Here is a 19,867-nt window from a genome sequence, read left to right as displayed (position 1 = left end):
ACCAGGTGTCCCACCTTCCTGGTTGAACCGGAACTGGAAATTCAAGTATGGCTGACAGGACAAATGTAGTACTGCAGGCTCCTTTACATTGTCACAAATTTTCTCTGCCCTGCAATTCTTTTGCCCTTTGCTCAGGGGTAGGTTCAGCACAGCCTGAGCACATTACAGAGTGGGGAACAACCTGCCAGTCTCCCCAGTTGCCAGCAATTCTCCTGGAGTTCCTTCTCCTTTGCCTTGAGGGGCTTATGGCTTTCCCCCCATACTTCCTTCCTGGAGGCTGGAAGAAGACAGGTAGGGGTACTAGCGACAGTGGGTTGGATTTTATTCTTTTTTTTTTTCTTATTCTGTTAGAACAGAAAGGCACTTACCAGGCGCCTGGATAGTTCTGTTGGTTAAGCATTCAACTCTTGATTTTGGCTCATGTCCTGATCTCAGGGTCATGAAATCAAGACCCGCCTCAGGCTCCACACTGGGCGTGGAGCCTGCTTAAGATTATCTCTTTCCCTCCCTTTGCCCCTCTCCCAGCTTGTTCTCTCTTGAAAGAAAATAAATAAATAAATAAACAAACAAATAAATAAATAAATAAATAAAATAAAATAAAATAAAAAGAAAGGTGCTTAGCATCTCTTTATTTCTGGTTTTAGATCCCAGAAAGCAGTCTGGGACAACAGGATAATTCCTACTGAACACCCTATTATAAAAGTTTACATCATACTTTTACAATTTTTAAATTAGAACTTATAAATCAAATGGACATACTTTTTTTCTCCCACATAAGTGGGACTAACATTCCCTTATTAACTAGCAATTCCAGAGATTGTTAAAATCCTTCATGTGTCTGACTTCTTATGATTATTAACTTGAGATAATATTCTATTCCATTTATGAGTCAATTTTACCTTGCCATATACAAAAATATGATTTGAGGGGAAGCTTGTACACTTTGACACCTTTTACTCATTTCTCCCCCCCCTTCACTCCCAACCTCTAGTAGCCACCAATCTGGTGTTTGTATCTATGAGCTTTTTTTCTTTTTTTTTAATTTATCTTAGTGAGATCGTACAGTATTTGTCTTTGCCTAACTTACTTCACTTAGCACAGTACCTTTGAGGTCCATCCATGCTGTTGCAAATGACAAAAGTTTATTCATTTTGTATGGCTGAATACCATGCCATCGTGTATGTGTGATCTATATATATCACATTTTCTTTATCCATTCATCCACTGATGATTTTTTCCATCTCTTGGCTATTACAAATAATGCTACAATGAACATGGGGTACATATATCTTTTCGAGTTAATGTTTTTCTTTTCTTCTGATAAATATCCAGAAGTGGAATTGCTGGATCATAGGGTAGTTCTATTTTTAATTTTTTGAGGAACCTCCACACTGTTTTCCTGAGGGGCTGCTTCAGTTTGCATTCCCACCAACAGTGCACAAGGCTCTCCTTTTCTCTACATGCTCACCAACACTTGTTATCTTTTGTCTTTTGATAATAGCCATTCTAACAGGTGTGAGGTGATATCTCATTGTGGTTTTCATTTGCATCTCCTAATGATTAGTGATGTTGTCATTTTTCCTTGTACCTGTTGGCTGTAAGTTTTTGGAAAAATGTCTATTCAGATCTTCTGCCCATTTTTCAAATACGACCATTTTTGTTTGTTTTTCTATCTTTCAATTATTGAGTTGTATGAGTTCTTTATATTTTTTAGTTAATAATCCCTTATCAGATATATGATTTTAAAATATTTTCTCCCATTGAATAGGTTGCTTTTTAATTTTGTTGATGGTTTCTTTTGCTGTAGAAAAGCTTTTTAGTTTGATGTAGTCCCACTTATTTTGCTTTTGTTGCTTTTGCTTTTGGTGTCAGGTAAAAAAATAGTCACCAAGACCTTTGTCATAGAGATTACTGACTATGCTTTGCTCTAGGTGTTTTATCACTTCAGGTCTCATTTCAAGTCTTTTACCGATTTTGGGTTAATTTTTATGTATGGTGTGAGATAGTGGTCCAGTTTCATTCTTTTGCATGTGTTTGTCCAGTTTTCCCAACATCACTTATTGAAGAGACTGGCCTTTTCCATTGTGTATTTTTGTCTCCTTTGTCATAAATTAATTGATCACATAAATGTGGGTTTATTTCTGGATTCTCTATTGTCTGACATTGATCTATGTGTTTATTTTTATGCCAATGCCACACTGTTTTGATTACTGTAACTTTGTGATACAGTCTGAAATCAGATTTGTGATGCCTCCAGTTTTGTTTTTCTTTCTCAAGATTTCTTTAACTACTTGGGGTCTTTTGTGGTTCCATACAAATTTTTGGATTTTTTTTCTATTTCTGTGAAAAATGTCATTGGAATTTTGATAAGGATTTCATTTGAATCTATAGATTGCTTTGGATAGCATGGACAGTTTAACAATATTAACTCTTCTAATCCATGATCACAGAATATCTTTTCATTTATTTGTGTCATCTTTAATTTCTTTCATTAAGGTCTTGTAGTTTTCACAGGTCTTTCACCTCCTGGATGAAATTTATTCTTAGGTATTTTTTTCTTTTTGATGCAATTATAAATGGGATTTTTAAAAAGATTTATTAAGTTTTGTAATGTTAATTCCAGTATAGTTAACATACAATGTTATATTAGTTTCAGGTATACAACATAGTGATTCAACAATTCTACACATTATGCAGTGCTCATCATAATGTGTGTACTCTTCATCCCCATTACCTATTCTGCCCATTCCCCATGCACCTCCCCTCTGGTAACCATCTGATTGGTCTTTATAGTTAAGAGAGTGGATTTTGGTTTTTCTCTTTTTCTCCCTTTGATCTTATGTTTTGATTCTTAAATTCCACATATGAGTGAAATCATATCATATTTGTCTCTCTCTGACTGACTTATTTTGCTTAGCATTATACTCTCTAGCTCCAACCATGTTCTTGCAAATGGAAAGATTTCATCCTTTTTTATGGCTGAATAATATTCCAGTGTGTGTGTGTGTGTGTGTGTGTGTGTGTGTGTGTGTGTGTGTCTGTGTGTCTGTGTCTGTGTGTGAGAGAGAGACACCTTCTTTATCCATCCATCAATCGATGGACACTTGGACTGCTTCTATAATTCGGTTATTATAAATAATGCTACAATAAACACAGGGATGCATATCAATGGGGTTGTTTCCTTAATTTCTCTCTTCTATTTCATTATTAGTATAAAGAAACACAACAGATTTCTGTATATTGATTTTGTATCCTGAAAATTTACTGAATTTTTTAAATTAGTTCTAACAGTTTTTTGTTGGTGTCTTTAGAGTTTTCTGTATATAGAATCATGTCATCTCCGTATAGTGGCTGTTTTACTTCCTATCCCATTTGGGTGCCTTTTATTTCTTTTTCTTGCTTAATTTCTCTGGCTAAGCAAATATAATTTTTAACATCTTAACATATTAAACCAAAAATTTATCATAATAAGCCCTACATATATTTTGACTTAAGATAAAGTATCTTTCTCTTCTAACTCATTGTCCCTGTTTGTGTCATAGTCGGAGAAGAGATTAACAGAATCCATTCAGCGTATTAGCATAATCCTCAGCTAGTTTTGTGAGCCTGGATTCCTACTTAAATATATTTTCTAAGTACAGGGTCCCAAATGCTTAAATGATATGGCATCCCTCACTAGAGTTAAAATCATATTTCGGATAAATAGATGCACACCTTTTGCTTGGCTTCCCTTGTGGCCCATCTTGAGAAATGAGGTTATTAGAATAAAGAACTGAATCTATAGATGTGAGCTCACTGACCTGGATGTGGGTTGAACGTGCACTAGTCCTGGCCTTGCTGTCAGTATGCACTGATTATTTAAATTAGCCAACACAACCCTCACTTAACTCTGTTATTTAATGTGCAGAACCTCCTCCAGGGAAGGCGGGCAGGAAACATCAGCCATAAGACTAATACATTTTCCGACAGCTTTCCAGGGCCAAATTCCTGCATCTATTTTGAATTTTTTTCTAGGTATTTTTTGTTTCGTTTTGTTTTGTTTTAAATGCTTAGACTTAATACTTATATTTTCTCTAGATTTTTAAAGGAGACTTTCTACATCTTGTCAATTTTTTCTTTTATGAAACCTCGGGGCTCTCCTGGGTCATGGGCTTAATTTTTCCATTAGTGAGGTATGTCCCCTTCAATGAGTCACTTCTCCCCATACGTCCTCTGTTAAAGGAAGACATGAAACTGATGGTTTCAGAGTCACTTTCTAGAGTCAGGTGACACTTGCAGAGTCAGGTTTCTAGAAATTTTGCTTAGCCACACACAATGCTTTTGCTTTCTAAAAAGTAAACTCTCATGATTCTTCCAGTAAGCTGATACGTTTAATTATTTCCTAAATCATTACATTTGCTTATAAAATATGCATTGTAATATTCACAATTATTTTGGAAATGGGTAGTTTACCATTAGAGTAAAGGATAGAGTAAAGGGGAATGTGAGCAGGAATTTCATTTTCGAAGCATACAAAGATTTCACAAATGTTCTAAGTGTTCTGTTAGTCTGCATTTTGAACATTTGGGCAAAGATCTTTAGTGAAGGCAGTTTTAGTCATCATCACAGCTAGTGACATAATTACTTATCTAAAATTCTTGGTGTTTTCAAAACTTCCTCTTTAAAGTGTCATCCTTTCACATGCAATTGTGATAAAAAGATACTGCTTATTTAAAATATTTCTCTTTTTGACTTTTAAAAATGCTTGAGCATGTTTTAAAGATTCAAATGAGTTTGCCTCCTCTGATGCCCTTTCCTTCTAAAATTATGACATGCAAAACTTGTGAAATAGACAACTTGGCTGAATTTTTAAAACATTCATAAATCATGCGCGTTTTACATCAGACTGTTGTTTACTGCTTGAAATTCTATCAATTAATTCATTTTTCAAGGCAGAGTCTGCGAAATTCTTTGTGTCACTATCTAGAACCTTTACTACGAGGTCAATGTAAATATCAGATATTAACTTTTCAATTCTTATAACACATCTTAATATTACCGGGAAAAATAAAAAAACCTCAAATGATAGTCTGAATCAAAACTTTCAACATATTTTAATTAAGTTATTTTGAATCACATAATTTGTTTTGTTCACAGAAATTATTTTTAGCAGCAAAATTTGTTGTCTAAGTTTATATGTCTCTGATCAGCTACCTTAACTGAAATTGCATTTTTTTTGTTTTTTTTAAAGATTTTATTTATTTATTTGACAGAGAGAGAGAGACAGCCAGCGAGAGAGGGACACAAGCAGGGGGAGGGGGAGAGGAAGAAGCAAGCTCATAGTAGAGGAGCCTGACGTGGGGCTCGATCCCGTAACGCCGGGATCACACCCTGAGCCGAAGGCAGACGCTTAACCGCTGTGCCAGCCAGGCGCCCCCTGAAATTGCATTTTTGTTTCTGACCTCTTTTCACCTCTTCCATTCTAGATTGAGGAACAAGAGTTGTGTGATGCTGTCCATGGGGACTTGGATTATGTAGCATTCTACACAGTTGATACTTGTCTAACTTCCTGTTCGATGTCTGTCTGAAAATTTCAGATTTTTTCTTGTGAAGTATGTTAGCAATTTTACTGAATTCTAGAAACTAATTTTATTTAGTTAAGCTTATTTTTGAGTGTAATTAACTCAAGCCATTCCCCAATTACAAATTTTTTATTGGAGTAGCAATTGAAATGAGTTTCAGTTAATAAAAATGGAAGATACATGTTAAGAGGTAATTCCTCACTCTATTGTGGCTTTCTAGGAAGACAAAAGGGAGTAAACATTTATTATAAATTGTTATGTGTTATGGTCCATGTTCAGTACTCTACATTATTATTTCATTAATTCTTACAATACTATATGCATACTTTTTTATACATGAGGAGACTGAATTTAATAAGGTTTAAAAAAACCTGTGGCCCAAAGCTAACAATTGACAAAACCAGGCAGAACAGTGAAATAAATAGTATAAGGAGGAGGCCAGGAAGGAAAAAAAAATGTTCTGAAGGGGTGGGCACGATCTAAACTGGTGTCAAGAGGTTTCTGAGTACACATATTTTTCAAATATGAGAGAAAAAAAAGAGAAATGGATACTTACTTTAATAAATAGGAATATAGCTTGCATATCGTTGCTGAAGAACCCTGTACTTTTTGAAATAATGATGCCAATTTAGAGACATACTCAGGGTTCCAAGAATTATGTTAATAACTCATAATTTCTGCTGAGAAGCTCTAGGAGAGGAAGGAGGTGTTGGCCTTCTGTAGGCAGTACTTGGTGGTTGGGAGATATGCTCAAAGAGCATGTATCCAAGAATGGGTGCATGACCTGCTAAAACCATGGACCTACATCTAATACTCCATTTTTGTAGTCATTTGTGAAATGAATCTCTCATAGCTTTGTAGACATTTGCAGGCGGCTCCATATTTCACTGCTCTGTTTCATTAATAGCCCCTAATAAGTCTGTGTTTTAACTTCTGGCTCTTACAAACTCATACAATGAAGAGGTCTTCGTGGACAAAAGCAGATGGGATACATTCTAACTCAGGACTCAAGTGATACATAGCAGTGGTTGATGATTGTCTTCTGAATTCCTATACATAACAGGGAAATGGCTAATAGGAAATGTACCCTAGAGTATCCTCTTGGACACGTGGCAGGAAACTGAGTAGAGCATGCACTGGCCTATCAAACCCACCTTTCTGTCATTCTTTTTTGTGGATTTCTATGGAAGCAAATCTGGAATGTACCTCTGGTGGCTGAAGTCCTTGAGAGGAACCTAAAACGATTCACAGTAAAGGTCCTCTTTTAAATTATGTATCTATTTCAGGGTTATGACTTTAGAAGACACAAAGCTATGGGACTTGAACACCTGCTGATAGGATGATTTTGGAGAATAGATTTGGGCAAGGAATGAAGTTAATGTTTATAAGTTAATGGAATTGAGTAGAAGAAAGACATTTGGGTTCCCTTCCATTCTCCTTACTCCATCCCCAAGCAGAGGAGGCCTTGGCAGGTCACTTTTGAGGGCTTTTTCACTGGCTACCATGCTAGTGATGGTTCACAATAATGGGTTTAAAAGGCCAATCTGGGGCATGCCCTGACATTAAAATCTCCATCCTCCACTTTAGTTCTCAAGGGACTACTATCCAGAAGGAAAGAGGGCCAATTATCTCTTTACCCTTGCAGCTGGTTTGTTCTTGGCCCAATGTATCAAAAACTTGATCCTGATCCCTCATTAGAGGAACAATTTCGGACTCCCCAAATCTCTCTGATTTTCTGAGTCACTTTTTGTCTCTCTGCATCTCTTGCCTTGCTTGTACTCCTTTTTTCCATCCCATCTCCAGCAACTGTTCTAGGGGCTCTTGCACCTCTCCAGGAAGGGCTCAGTAGAAGGCCTCTTGCTTTGGAACATTCCCTAGTTCTCTCTCTTTGTCTCTCAGTCACCTTTCTCTTATCCTTGCTCTCACTCTTTCAGGTCTGTTGCTGGGATGAGGCATTACATCCCATGGCATGGCAAGACTTAGATTCGAGCTTTTGAGTTAAAATAGAGGAAATAAGACACTATGGTTCAAGGCCACTTACTCTTACCCTGCATAGGGAAAAAGAATCTTCTTTTGTCAACACTCTTTTATCAGAGATCTATATAGGACTTTTGGGCCAAAGCCTGAGCCAAGAATGAAGTGTTTCAGGTCTTGCTTTAGTGCCTTTGTCTCATGGTGACAGGTGATTCATTGAAAGAAAGACTCAGATATTTCTACAGTCTCTGCCAAATGCCATCATAATACCATCTTAAGTGGCATGCCAATCGATATGTCACATACAAAATGGTGCTTGAATATCAACTGTTCTAAGTCTGTCACCTTAAAGAAGAAGAAACTTCTTAAAGAAGAGAATCAGAGAAGACTGCAATTTTGTATATAGGGGTTCTCATGCTCAATAGAACTGAAAATTGCTTAGATTTACATAGCTCCTGTCTTTGAGCAGAGTTTGAAATCTAGGTCTTTTGCTATAAACCTTGAAGCCAAGAATACACAATAATTCAGATGTGCCTGTTTTGCAAAATGGGAGATGGATGAATTCTCAACCAGAATTTTATAAGTGTTCATAGTAATTTAAAAAAATCTGTGTAACTATTATATAATCGAGGGCTGCCTCATGTTTTCAATAGCTGTTTTTAGAATCCCATTGGCCCCAGGTAGAATTCCTTAATTGACCCTATAAAAGAATAAAGGTATGTTCAATACAGAAAATGTTGCATTCCCTTAAAGTGAAGACCAAATGATAGTATGATGTAGTGCTGTCCTAAGAAAGGTTTCTCAGTTGTTGAGACAGAGATGAGTGGTAGGCGCATTGAGGCATCGCATGCTGTCTGTGCTAGAGTAATCAGTACCTAATTCATGTGAGTGGTAATTAATTTTTAAAAACAACATTATCTAGTAGATCACACTGATGTTGATAATTAAATTATATTAGTTACATTATATAGTTATGTTAGTTTTTTAGTTTAAGTTTGTTTAGAGCAGATTTGTACATTTCTTTGAGTTGTATGTTAATACATTACTTTATTACCATAAAAATATTTACATTAAGAGCCAGAAAGGTTTTTCTTTAGACATGCATGCATTAGTCAATCTGACAAATAGTGGTCTAAGCAAGCAGCGTGTTAACAGATGAAATAAATTCAGTTGCATCCATCCCCTTGCTAGGATAGACTCTTGATTTCCTTTCTCCTTTCTTCTTTCCATCTTTCCTTCCCTCTGTATTTCATGAGTAGGCATTTGCATGCTGACATGAGCCAGGTATAGTACTTGATATAAAACAAGTCACTGTGTTTGTGAAGCTAAGTTATAATGAGGGAGACAAACATTTAATACATAGTAATAACATAATAAAGTGGTATGAAGGAAATGAATAGATACCTAGACAGACAATAATGGTGCGGCAGTGGTGGTAAGGGCGGTGGAAAAACCAAGAGTTAGTCATACAAGGAGAAGAGGGAAGGATGTTCTGGCCCGAGGGGAGAGCACACACAGCAGAAACAGGCCTGTGAGCTGGTAACTTCATTAGCTAGGGATTTCTCATCATCCCTGCCTCCATCCTGGAAATGGTTTCAGCCCAACCAATATTGCTTTCTCCATGGACCAGTGTCTGAAGACTATGTGTGCACATGATGGGATTCTCCACAAGAGCCCCCTATTGCTTTTTAATACTGTATTGATGATACTTCCTGCTTGCTAAGTGCTTTGTGCTGTCCTTTAATGTATAAGCCTTTTTTTTTTTTTTAAGAGAAAATAAAAGCATGTTTCATGTCACTCTGCCCATCCATGATTTCCTTCTTCATTCTCTGCTCAGGCCAGGGCATGGAGCTAGAAATTAGTACTTTACTCTTGTGAATTCTCATAGAGTCTTGGGAATACCTGTTTGATAGCATTTGCCACAGAGGATTGCTATTATTTTTCTTATCTAACTGTGACCACTTGAATCCAAAGATCTCACATAGCACAGTGTCTGGCACACAGTATGAACTCAATTTATGTCTGTTGACTGAAGGAGTATCATAAACTGATGACATACCATTCTTTGAAGTGTATGGTTATGAAAAATTATTATGGAAGAGTATATATACATAATTTTTCAAAGTGATGACTCTCTGCTTTTATACTTGGGTTTTTTTAAATTAGTAATTGGGGGTTAAAATAAACTAAATCTGTATTGCCTTTCTAAGGTTTCAAAAATGTTAGCCTTTATGTTTTATTGTCAGTGCAAAACTTCTAACATGCAGGGGAGGGAATACAAAGACAGCAATTGTGTATTCTTTGTACCCTGAATACCTGACCTCTTTTTCTTTTTTTTTTTTTTTTAATGATTTTTTATTATATTATGTTAGTCACCATACAGTACATCCCCGGTTTCCGATGTAAGGCTCGATGATTCATTAGTTGTGTATAACACCCAGTGCACCATGCAATACGTGCCCTCCTTACTACCCATCACCAGCCTATCCCATTCCCCCACCCCCCTCCCCTCTGACCTCTTTTTCTGACCCATAAAGTTTCGTGTTTTTTTTTAAAAGATTTTTTATTTATTTATTCGACAGAGATAGAGACAGCCAGAGAGAGAGGGAACACAAGCAGGGGGAGTGGGAGAGGAAGAAGCAGGCTCATAGCAGAGGAGCCTGATGTGGGGCTCGATCCCAGAACGCCGGGATCACGCCCTGAGCCGAAGGCAGACGCTTAACCGCTGTGCCACCCAGGTGCCCCAAAAGTTTCTAATTTAATTCTGATTCGAAATGAGGGAGCATAAGAAGTCGTCTCCTCCCTACAAGACATCAGGTGATATTCTTAGAGGTGAATCACTGGCAAGTGAAGCTTGCAGGGGAAGGCATTTTTGTAAAAGAAATCACGTTGGACCTCAGCACCAGTGGCGTATGGTGGATAGAGATCAATAAACTTCACCATCTCCTTTTAGCTCCGCAGAGTAAAGCTTCCATTGGCTTTTGCGTGGAGGTGAATTATGTTTGATAACAGATGGAACTGAGGTCTAGCAGAGATCGGAGGGCCTGGATTTTAGTCCTAACTCTGCCACTTAAAATCTGAACAATTAATGACCCTACAGGCTCATTTTCTTATCTTAAAAAAAAAAGAAAGAAAGAAAATTACATTGGAGAACATCTAGTATTTCTTCTAGCTTGAAATTTTAATAACTCTTGAAATACATCTTTTGGTAATATTCTATAAATTCTTTTCAATTTATAACACACGTACACAAAAGCCAAAGGACTGGGCATTGTAGCCCTGATAAGCCTGACTAGGGAAAGGAAGTTTTATTTTTTTACATTTAATATTTGAACATGTTCTTTTTATCATGTAATCATGATAACGGCCAGTTTGGGGCACGTCCGAACACTTACTAGAGTAATGAACCTGGCTCCTGGTAACACCTTCTACACCTCTGGCTAATCCTACCCAGAGATATATAAAGCCTTTGTTCCTTTGGATCTCCTATCAAGCTATCATTGTCTTTGATTCTCTCTTTTGAGACTAATAATTCCTCTTGGGATTTAGCTAGAGACATATCTTTGGCTGGAGCAATGAGTTGGTTAGAATGGAGGCTGGGTGTGCTTCAGGGCAACCAATTCAACAGGTTGCCTTTGTTAAACTTACAACAAAGGTACTTTATACTTTACAGCAAAAAGGAAAGGACACTGCATCAATTTTGAGATGCAAATTTGCTTTTTGTGTTTTTGTGCTTTTTTTTGAGGGCTTTTAGTTTTGAGACATCTATGCTCAAACTATTCCGATAAATATATACATGTGATATACTAATCCTATATGTTAAAGAATGCTTTCAAAGTAGAGTCAAGAGCTGAAAAAAAAGTGTCGATTTTCATTTCACAGATGTTTCCCTCTTATTTGTAAGTCCAGAAGTTAAATCTGATGTTTTTAAAAGCCATTGCTGAAAATTTACATACCACGCCATATTTTTGTACAAATCACTACAATGTGTATTTTGCATGTTAGTTTAGATTATTCCCTTTTTAAGAAGGAAAGGAGAATACCCTCGTAAAGCAATGTATAATGTCTGATTGCAAGGCAGTGAATTGGTAGCACAAAGCTGTTAATGTTTAGAAAATGACTATTTAATGTAAATGAGATTTTAATTTGTTTGGAATGGAAAAACTTCCTTCTTCCCTTTCTTCCTCCCTCCTTCCTTCTTCTTTTTTAATTGAAATAAACACTCATTGAGTATCTGCCATCTGCCATGCTCGTCCTTTGGAAAAACATACTTTAAGGTAGATCCAATTTTAGTGCAGAACACTCCCTAGAACTTTTATCCAAATTACTAATGTACTTTCAAGTAGACCTAAAGATACCGTTACTTAAAATTTAACATAAACACCCTCACTTTTCTCAACACATTTGCCACAATTCTTAGACATGCGTGTGAGGAAGAGTTCGAGTAGTCAATGTAAGTGAAAACCATTGGTTTTAGTTTTCACAATTGTAAAATGAAAGGATTGACAAAAGTGGTGTATAATGCCCTGCCCAGGCACCACTGCTGACCCGGTAGAGATAGAATGGGCTATGACAAGTAGAAACCAAGTAATGCCTGGAAATGTGCTTTAATTTTCTTTGAAGAAAACTGTGATGCACACTCCAAGTTCAGCTTGATCTCAAGGATTCTCATTCTTACATGCCTTGCAGTCTCCTGCTTTTGGGAATGGAGCCAGAATTGTGTCAGCATTGAAGGTCAAATAGCAAGTAGAGAGTGGGCGGTGAAAAAGACCAGCAGTCAAGGTCCTGAGCCTCAAAGTATAGCTATGTAAAAACATTTCCCAGTTTTTGCTTTGTCTTCCATAGAAAATATTGTTGTCCCAGTGATATCTAGATAAGTGCCAGATGAGCTAAGAGAAGAGAAGAGATAAGGAATTTTTTCAGGGATTCAAGGAATTCTTTTCTGCTTTAGCTAAAAATGGCTGTGGTTATGAGAAAGGCAACTAAAATCCTATATGCATTTTCTTCCCATAACCTTACTTGTCTTTCAAATTTAAGACCAGCTTTTCTAAAATAGAAAATGGAAAATCCGAGGGGCTGGAATCTTGAATATTCTTCTGAAATAGAAATAGGATGATGTTTATACATTAACCAGTTCAACTGATCTAGCATGAGCCCTAAGTGTTCTAAAGAGAAAAAAATAGAGATTTTATGGCTTAATAGCTAGAATTTTTTTTTTTACTATAATCAGGAGTATGGAATGTAATTTCAGGTTTACCATTACGATTTTTCAATAGTATTCAAATTGTCCATTTTTGATGCTGATTAGGTACCATAATATTTTAAGTCCAAGTACCTTGTGAAATACTTTTAAAATATATAAAACCATCATTTGTAAAAAAAAAAAAATGATGCGTGTATTTAAGTAACGGTGATTAGCGTATTCATGTAGTGTACTCACCCTGTCACTGCAAAATACTGCTTTTTTTTTTAATGCAAGAATTTAATTTTTTTATTGTAACCCTTGTATTTGAACATATATTTTTCTGTAGATATGGTACTTTCATGAATAAATTACATGTTAGAAATCATGCTTAGGAAATATTTTTTTCACTTGGTCTTAAGATATAAGATTTTATTGGTATGAATTGGTCATCAGAACAAAAGATAAAGTTGTTGATTTTCTTTTCTTCTTTAAAAGGAAGTGGACAAATTCTCCTTTCCATCAAATATCACCCAACATCGTTCCAGTATGCCCCAAAGCCCGATCTCAGTACTTACTTCTTTGATCTTTAAGAGTTCTTTTCTTTAAATGTAGTTATTAATTAGAATATGAATTTTGTGGGGGAAGCCAGAATCTTTTTCACGTGATCCCATTGCCTGGCACATAGTTGGCACTTAATTAATATTGGTTGAGAGTAATATGAGTCAAGAAATTAAGAAGAAATCACGTGAAAAAAAACAAGTTTCTTGAGAAAAACAAGCCCTTATTGGAAGAAAGGGAAGTGGTACCTAGAGAATAAAAAGAGTGGAAGTTGGGGATTGCCTGAAGGGGTAAGGAGTAAAGAAAATATTACCTATTTCCCAATTTTGTGTGTGTTTGGTTCTTTATCTTCAGTCACATGGCTTCCACTCAGATCATAAGCTATTTTATATGGAGTCTCTTTGAAAATGTAAAATTATACTCTTTGGGGCAGTGACTATGTATTTTCTCTGTGTAGAACTGATGTATGGGAGACATTAAATAAATGTTTGCTTAATAAGAGTATATATCTATATCTCTCTCTATATATTAAGAATCTTAATAAACAAAATTAACTTTCAGAATATTTTATCATGTAAGCCTATAGTAAGTTGGATGTAACGTGAAATTAAATGAATAATTTCCCAATTAAAATATCAGTGAAGATATCTAAAGACTTGTGAATCCATAATTATGACAGAGGATGATATTGTGATGACTGAAATGACACTTGGGAGATTATAAAACTAACTTTCATCCTCATTTTAACTTGGAGAATGATTTCAAGCTCTCCTAAGGGATGGATATGTTAAAGTTTAATATATCACAAGAATTCTTATTCATTATGCAGCCACATTATAAGGCCAAAAAACTTAGAAGCTTTATGACTTTTCAAAAGATGAATTTGATATCAATTTATCTTTTTATTTTATTTTATTATTTAAATTCTTAATTTAAATTCAATTTAGTTAATATGTAGTGTATTATTAGTTTCAGGGGTAGAATTTAGTGCTTCATCAGTTGTATGTAACACCCAGTGCTAATTACATCAAGTTCTGTCCTTAATGCCCATCACCCAGTTACCCCATCCTTCCACCCACCTCCCCTCCAGCAACCTTCAGTTTGTTCCCTATAGTTAAGAGTCTCTTATGGTTTGTTTCCCTCTCTGTTTTTGTCTTATTTATTTTATTTTATGTTTTAAAAATACTTTATGTATGTATGTATTATTTATTTATTTATCTGAGAGAGAGAGAGAGAGAGAGAGAGAGCACAAGAAGCAGGAGGAGCAGAGGGAGAGGGACAAGCAGACTCTGTGCTGAGTGCAGAACCCAACACGGGGCTCGATCCCACAACCCTGAGATCATGACCTGAGCCAAAATCAAGAGCCAAAGGCCCAACTAACTGAGCCATCCACATGCTCCCATTTTTTTTTTAATTTTAGAAATTCATTTATTTTCTCTTTTAAATGAGGTAAAATTTGAGCTATGCTCTGTCCAGTTATTAAATGGATACCAGGTCTAAAGAAATTGAAAGGGTAAATTTATGAGGCCCAAATATGGAGCTATCCTCACATTCTACAGTTTTACCCATTTTAATGTTTTGTATTATATTTTAGATATATCAGAATTATGGTGGCTGATTTTCATTTCTCGCAACACCATCCATCACTTCATTTATAAGAAAACCAAGGCTTGAAATGGTGAATATCTTGTCTCAAATCTCATAGGTGTTTAACGGCAAAGATTAAAGAGTGGGAGAGTATGTTTTTGTGTGTACGCGTGTGTGTGTTTAACATCCTTGCCAAACTATAATTTGATTTTTCTCAGTATTTCATTGTTATACTAATGTGTGATGATTTCTTGAGATTGGTAGTGCTTGAAACTATTATTTAAAAAGAATAAGATAAAGAGTATCAATCAAGAGGTTGAACTGTAATGCTGGATCTCATATAGTATTAATGGTGATCCATTGTAATAATTCCATTTGGTTATATGATCTCAGATTTATAGGGACTTGGATATTCAAGTTTGAAGGAATTTTAGTAATACATTTTACAACATTTCCCGAGGCAAACAAATAATTACAAACTGTAGAAACTATCAGGCTGTTATAGAATTATAATGCAGGTCACAAATGCAAGCCACAGAAGTAATTTTAAGTTTTCTAAGAGCCTAATTAAAAGGAATAAAATGAACAGGTGAAATTAATTTCATAATGCATTTTGCTAAACCTAATATGTCCAAAATATTATAATTTCTACATGTTATGAATATAAAAATTATTGAGATATTTTACATTTTCTTTTTGTACCATCTTCACAATCTATGTGTATTTTATACTTACAGCACATCTTAATTCAACTAGCCATGCTTCAAGTTTTCAATAGCCACGTATGGCTAATGGCTACTATAGTGAGCCACACAAGTCTAAATAGTCTAACATGCGGCTAGCAGTAATGGGGAGGAGGAATTAAAGGAGGAGGTGATTAGCTATCTTATTCTGGAGAGATGTTTAGAAAAGGTGCTGACATAGTGTATAAAAACATGAGGGTATATATCTCATTTCACAAGTGAAGATCTTGGGACCTAACAGTGTTGAACAGCCGCCCAAGAGCTTGGACCTATAGAACTGGTCAAACTGGAAACAGAGCTCAGCTGCTCTTGAACTTTCTATCCTTTCCCCACTATATCTTCTGTATATCTTCTCTGGAAAAAAAGGAATGAGGAAATAATGCCAGAAAATCATCCTGTACATAAAAGGTCTATAGAAAAGAAGTCTCCTTACCTTAGACAATTATTGGGTAGAAAACTTCCAATGGATTTGTTTACCCAGGTGACCCCCCCAATGGATATGTTATATTAATAACTACACTTTGGTGATATTCATCTAATAACATTGCACCTCATGATTTTATTGAAAGGAAACATTTTCCTCTAAAAGATATATATGAATTGTTTTTAAAATTAATGTGTGAGGGGGTGCCTGGGTGGCTGAGTTGTATAGGCATCTGACTCTTGACTTTGGCTCGGGTCCTGATCTTGGGGTTGTGGGATCGAGCCCCGTTTCTGGCTCTTTGCTCTGCGGGGAGTCTGCTGGAGATTCTCTCCCTCTCGCTCTGTCTCTTCCCTTTGCTCTCTTTCTAAAATAAATATGTCTTTAAAAAATAAAAAATAAAATTAATGTGTGAAATTTTAGTTTTATATTACATGTACGTAATTCTTACATGTAAAATTCAAGTATATATGAAAATGACTCTACTATTTATATTCAGTATTTCATAAAGTGCCCTTCATAAACTCTAATTGTAGTAATTGTGGATATTTTGCAAATTGTCGTCTGCAGAGGTAACTGTTTTTTAAACCAATGAATTCATTTTACGTTGTTTATTTGTTCATTCAGTTAATATATATTTAATCCTTACTATATATCCAACAACCTGTTAGATGCTGGCACTAAAATTGAAGATGAACTAGCATGGTTTCAACCTCATGGAGCTAACATTTTATTTGGGAGCACAAACAATAAATATATAACTAAAAATAAATACATGGTTATAAACCATGTTAAATGTTATAAAGAGAAAAAAGAAACCAGTGTAATGAAATACAGAATTAGGGGATAGGGCAGCAGATTTTCTCTAGGTAGAGAGGTCCAGGATAGGAGAAGGGAACAGCAGGTGCAAAGGCCCTGAGGTGGGAAAAACATGGTCTGTTATAGACACAGTAAAGAAGTCACTGTGACTGATGCAGAGTCATGCAGTAGGAACAGAATAATCAGGAGCTATAGGCACGGGCCAGAAAATACAGTCCCTTGCTAAGAATATTAAGGACCTTTGTTTTTCAAGCATGTAATGGAAAAAAATGTATTAAAGAGTTTAAGGGGGATCTGATTTATGTTTAAAAAAATTCCCTGTAGCTATTCTGTGGAAAATGAGTTTCAGAAGAGCAAGAAAGGAGCAGGGATAATAGTAAGGCCATTGTGCACTCCAAACAAGGAGATAGGAGATAGGACTTCATCTACCAAAGAAAAAGGTCTAGAGGGCACAGCATGTTCAAATTTTGGTATGGAATAGTTTTGCATTGGATTGTCTTAGAGAAATCACTTTCCTTCCTTTGGAAGGCTAAAACCCCACAGGATACTTTAGATCACACGTGATGAAGTATTTTCACAGTTCAGGCATTTCTGTGTTGAGCTACTCACTTGGGTTGCTTCTCCTTCATTATCTGGTTTTCATCAATATGCTTTTCATATAAGGAACATGTAATATGCTATACTTATTCAACTCTATTAGCAACTCCCACAAAACCTTTTTTAAAAAACATTCCCAGGGCAATGTATTCAAATGGATACATGCCTTGAAAAGCCTTTTTAGTTTTGCATTCTGGTCATCTTTTACAAAAGAGTATAAGAAATGGATGCTCAGATCAGGCTTTCTTCCTCAGCAAGATCGTTGGTAAGTAATGGATAAAATTTGAATATGCTCTTAGGGTGGCTCTCACAGCACAAAGTCATATATTCATTTTGTCCAAACACTTGAGTGATATTATGGCATATGGAGCATTTTTATTTTATTCATTTCTGATTATTTCTCAATGTTCTGTAAGAGCCTCCCCCCCCCTTTTTGTTCCTTTATGCCATTCATTACAATCTATGTTTTTAATTTGTTTTGTTTTCTATTTCTCAACTGAAATGTAACACCTGGTGACGTGAAATAGTATTCTGTTCTGTTCTGTTCTGTTCAGGGTTAATTCCCTAGGAACTCATATAGTTATTGATGCATAATAGGTGCTCAATAAATACTTGTTTGATAAAGAAATGACTGAATGGCCACATGGAAATAAACTTCAGTATTTGTATTATATCAAAACCCGTTTAGTAGATAACTATTTGCCCAGTGTTATATGCAGCAACCTATCCTACGTGAACCTTTCCTTTAACTCATTTGCGTTAAAGCAGGGTTTTCAACCTCACCACTGTTGCCATTAGAGGCTGGACAATCCTTCGTCAAGTACATTGGACACATTCAATGTTCTGTGCATTGTAGGCTGTTTGCGAGCACCCTTGCCTTCTTCCAACTACATGTCAGTAACACCCCCCCAAGTCGTGACAACCAAAAATGTCCCCAGACATTGTCAAATGCCCTTAGTTGAGAACCCCTAAAGAATTATTTTCACTGAATGCAAATAATGATATTTAAAATATCTAGGTTTTGAGGCATTGAATACTGAGTTTTGGCATTTTCTGTGTGGAATGTTTTAATTTTACTGAATATTTTGTCAAGAAAGAAAACAGAAATGGAAATAATCATTTCCTTGTGTTCATTTGAAAAAGCTATTCAAAGGGTTTATAGGTCCTTTAAACCCGCTAGTTCACAGAAATCAAGAAAGAACACACACTCTCAATAAGACTCTCCTTTGCTGGCAACAAAATATTAACATATGAATTCAGTTTCCCAACACGAGAACGTAGAGAGTTCATAGGAAGCAAAAAGGGCTCAACGGCAGTGATTACAGAACTATTACTTGCATAGGAAGAAGGAGGGAGAGCAGAGTTCAGTTAGCACCCCACAAAGGCCCAGGGCTTTTTCCCCCTTTTTTTAAGAGTTAATTTTTTTAGACCAGTGTTAGGTTCACAACAAAATTGAGAGAAAGGTATAGAGATTTTCCATATACCTCTTGCCTCCACACATGCATAGCCTTCCCCATGATCAATATCACTCACTAAGGACGAATGTAATGGACAGATCTTTATTGCCCAAAGTCCATAGTTTACTTCAGAGTTCGCTCTTGGTGTTGCACATTCTGTGGGTTTGGACAAATACTTGGTGATGTGTCTCCATCATTATAATGTCATATAGAGTATTTTCACTGCCCTAAAAGTCCCTTTCTGTGCTGCCTATTCATCCCTTCCTGCTCCTAACCCTGGTAACCGCTGATCTTTTTACCGCCTCCATAGTTTTGCCTTTTCCAGAAGTCATATATTAAAATAATACAGTGCGTAGCCTTTTCAGATTGGCTTCTTTTACTTAAGAATATGCATTTAAGTTTCCTCCATGGCTTTCATAGCTTGATAGCACGTTTCTTATTAGTGCTAATATCCCATTGTCTGCATGTTTCATAGTTTATTTGTCCACTCACCTATTGAAGGCTTCTGGGCTGCTTCCAAGTACTGGCAATTCTGAATAAAGCTGCTGTGAGTATTATGTGCAGGTTTTTGTGTGGACGTAGGTTTCAACCCCTTTGGGTAAATACCAAAGAGAGTGATTGCTGGAGCATGTGAAAAAGAGTATCTTTAGTTTTGTAAGAAACTGTCTTCCAAAATGACTACCATTTTGCATTCCCACCAGCGATGTATGAGATTTCCTGTTGTTCTACACGCTGGCCTGCATTTGGTGTCAATGTTCCAGATTTTGGCCATGTTAATATGTGTGCAGTGGCATCTCGTTGTTCTAATTTACATTTCCCTGATAACATGTGATGGAGAGCATCTTTTCATATGTTTATTTGCCACACTGTATATCTGATTGGGTTTGCATGAAATCTGTAGATCAGATTGGGAAGTAAGGCTTTTCTAAGTGAGAGTGTGGGAAGATAGCCTGAGTTTTTTCATG

At 36.1% G+C, this 19,867-nt stretch overlaps 1 protein-coding gene and 1 long non-coding RNA gene across 3 annotated transcripts in view; both read left to right on the top strand.

Annotated features, from left to right (window-relative positions):
- Positions 1–19,867, top strand: part of ARHGAP24 (Rho GTPase activating protein 24) — a 489,199-nt gene that overhangs the window by 93,760 nt on the left and 375,572 nt on the right. The window lies entirely within an intron of this gene.
- LOC121101423 overlaps positions 1–19,867 on the top strand; it is a 63,546-nt gene that overhangs the window by 4,965 nt on the left and 38,714 nt on the right. Inside the window, exon 2 of the long non-coding RNA XR_005833397.1 lies at positions 14,873–14,956. This is a non-coding gene — a long non-coding RNA (uncharacterized LOC121101423). The remainder of the gene's footprint in view (positions 1–14,872; positions 14,957–19,867) is intronic.

Source organism: Ursus maritimus, unplaced genomic scaffold, assembly GCF_017311325.1.
Source record: "Ursus maritimus isolate PB19 unplaced genomic scaffold, ASM1731132v1 scaffold_8, whole genome shotgun sequence".
Lineage (NCBI taxonomy): Eukaryota > Metazoa > Chordata > Mammalia > Carnivora > Ursidae > Ursus > Ursus maritimus.
The sequence above is the reverse complement of the archived record's forward strand: the minus strand, read 5'-3'. Positions and strand labels throughout refer to the sequence as shown.